Source organism: Nannospalax galili, unplaced genomic scaffold (assembly GCF_000622305.1).
Source record: "Nannospalax galili isolate Female #2095 unplaced genomic scaffold, S.galili_v1.0 scaffold846, whole genome shotgun sequence".
Taxonomy (NCBI): domain Eukaryota; kingdom Metazoa; phylum Chordata; class Mammalia; order Rodentia; family Spalacidae; genus Nannospalax; species Nannospalax galili.
This window is the reverse complement of record NW_008356458.1, coordinates 4,690,440-4,693,871: the sequence shown is the minus strand read 5'-3', so window position 1 is coordinate 4,693,871 and position 3,432 is coordinate 4,690,440.

Below are 3,432 nucleotides of genomic sequence, written 5' to 3'. Positions count from 1 at the left end.
CTATATAAATAGAATCAAACTTCAACTGAACAAAGTCAAGCTAGAATTTCACATCAGATACACAACCAACAAAAGAAGTCCATAAGACCAAGTCACATGGTAAAGCACAAATAATATGAAAACCCAAGATGATACATTCCTACCAAATTGCACTATTCCTATCAAAGTGTTCTACAAGGAAAACTACCCAGAGGACATCAAGAACACAGAATTTAAAAGAACAATAACAACATGATGAAAGAATTCAAGGACATTAAAAAAACACCTGAACAAACACAAGTAATTTAAAGAAGATAGGAATAAACCCCTGACCGAAGCTCAAGAAAATGAAAATACACAAGTGAATGAAATGACAATTTGGGATTTGAAAAGTGAATTCAAAAAAGAGAAATATTGAAGCTGAGATAAGGAATTGAAAACTCAATCAACAATCCAATTGGAAAAGATTGAGGAAATTCTTGCCAACCCAATGAATCAAACTGAAAACAAATTATCAAGAATTAAAGATAAAATAGGAGAATTGGACCACTCAAAAAAAGAATCTGAAAAAAAAAGAAAAGAAAATAAAGAAGACACAAGAATGGAATAGGCAGAGGCTATGGGAAACCATGAAAAGACCATATCTACAATTCATAGACAGACAAAAAAGAAGAATTTTAGATCCGTGGCACTAACAAGATCTTCAACAGGATTATAGGAAAAAATAAACTCCCCTAAATTAAGGAAGGACATATCCATTCTGAAGGACACAGAACACCAAATCAACAGGACCAGAAGACAAACAACCCACAGCTTATCACAGTAAAAAACTAAATACACAGGACACAGAGAAGGTACTGAAAGCTGCAAGAGAAAAGCAAGTGATACGTAAAGGAAAACCCCTCAGAATAACTTCTGCTTTTTCAATGCAAACTTTAAAAGCCAGAATGTGGGGACCTAAAGGCCCCACCTTGCATAGGTCCAAAAGGAAGTTACTGGGGGCGTGGCCTGGCTTGCTTTGAAAGTCTGAAGAATACTTTTGCACTGCTGAGGAGTGCATGATCAGTGCATGACCATCCTTAAGAAACACCCATGGGGGGAAGGGGGGAGTTCCAGGTGCCTTTATAAGCTTTGTAACACCTGTATTAAATGAGTCCCTGCCTGACTAGACTCCCCATTGAGTCTGAGTGTCCCCAGGTAATGGGGGAGGCATGGGCTGGCGAACAACGTGCTTACTCATCCCCAATCATCACCTCCCCAGGGGTTGCTGGTTCGAACCCCTGGCAACTGGCTCCCAACATGGGGCTCTAAGGAAGGTGAAAAGAAAAAAAGAAATAAGCAAGAAAGAAGGGAAACGGATTGGGGCCAATCGGAGGAAGTTCGGGGTAAGCAAGACCCTAAAAATGGGTAACGCAACTTTTAAGTTTCAAGACCCAGCACTTAAAGCACTGAGAGATATGCTTAAAAGCAGGGGATTGGATTTGTCAGATCCCGTAGCTCAAAAGGTTTGGGCAGAGGTGATTCATTTGGCTCCCTGGCTACTTGGGGCTAATGTTTTTACTGGGGATACATGGGAATCATGGGCAGGATTTGAGGAAGAAGGCAGAGATGCAACAGAAGTGAAACCAAAAGCAGCCAAAGTAATAAGCGGCACCTCTGGCATGCCCTGGCCAGCTTCAGAGCCTCCCGGTCAGGAAGGCGGTGTGGAGCAGAGCACACGGGGTCCAGAGCAAAAGCCATCCACCCCAACCACCTTGAACTAATGCGTGAGTGCGTCAGGGGCCCACGGAAAAGCTGGGCAGGCACTGGGGGTCAGGGGCTTGTGTGAAAGCCAGGTGGGACCGCCCCCTGGTTAGTGACTGGCAGCTGCTGTCAAGTGCATTTAAAAGACAAAAAAACACCTTTGTCGGTGTGCTGCAACCAGCTGAAAAGGCCTGGGTGAAGATGGCTCAGGGAGGGGCCCCATCCCTTCCATTCCGTGTTCCGTGGGTGGCTGGGGAACCACCCCACCCCCAAGTGCTACAGCCCTGCCAGCAGCAGCACTTGCCAAATCCCTGCCCCAGGGAGTTATTAGTAAAGCCTACAATGTTTTCACTGACTGGGGCAGATATGGAGAAACCAAAAAGCAGCTCAGTTCAAGGAACTCATGGCCATTGCTTTCTGATAGTATTCAGACTCGTATGCTCCTAAAGAGAGAAAAGCCCTATCTTCTTACAGCATCTTAGGGGGCACCAACGATTGCCTGGGTTTTTATCCCAAGGCTATACAGAGGCAGACAAGATGGCTTACAGGTACTGCCTCTGCAACAGCCAGGGGTAAACCCCAGGGGACTCAAGCCCAATTCCTCATGGCAAATATATGTCACACACTATGCTCCTTTTGGAAAGCTTAAGTATATTTTCGTGTCCATTGACACATTCTCACATGCCTGTTGGGCTACCACTCATACAGGAGAGAAGTCTAAACATGCTCAGTCTCATTTTCTCCAGTGCTTTGCTACATTGGGATTGTCCCAAATAATTAAAACTAATAATGGACAATATTTCTTTTCAGTTTGGGGAATTCAACACAATACAGAAATTCGCTACAATCCCCAAGGTCAAGCCATTATAGAATGCAACCATCAAAACCTAAAAATTCAATTACAAAAACAAAAAGGGGAATAAGCCCCCACCAACAGTTGGGTATGCCCTTATTCACTATTAATGTTCTTAATTTTCAAAAAAAATCAGTTGGAATCCCTGTTTCAGAAGCTTTGGGGATGACAGGAGCAGAGACCTGAGGTACGGGTAAGATTGAAATACCCCATTCCGAGGCAATGGAGAGGCCCGGGTCCATTGCTAACCATGGGTCGAGGTTTTGGGTGTGTCTACCCTACAGGAGATTCAAACCCCATATGGGTGCCTGCGAAAAACCTTAAGTGGGTAGGCCAGGATCCAACTGACTAGCATGATGGTCCGTGGACAATAGTTCATGACAGAGGACCCTTGGAACTGCCACGGCTCACCTCCTCATGAAATTCCTCTCTTTATTTATATCCATCTGAAGTGAAAGACCCAGTTCCTTGACTTCATTGCAGCCTCTTTGACAACCCAGGACCCCCTCCGGTTGCCCACGCTTGGCTAACTGAGTTAGGCAGAGACTCAGACTGTCACGGGTTGGCATTACTCACACAGCTGCCCTTAATCATGACGCATTTTTAGCCAAAGATGGTAAGATGTCCCATGACAATACTCCTAAGACAGGACATGCACATGGCCAGGTGCATGATCCAATGATGGGCAAGGCTTGATCAGAGGTGACACAACCTAAGACAGGCAAAAATGCATGAGATTAGAGGAAGGAGATAGCCATCTCTCCTCAGGGAGCTGCCTATGAGGTGGGTAACCCATGAAATAAAGTCAGTCTGGCCTTAAAATAAAAATAAAAAGGGGGATATGTGGGGACCTAAAG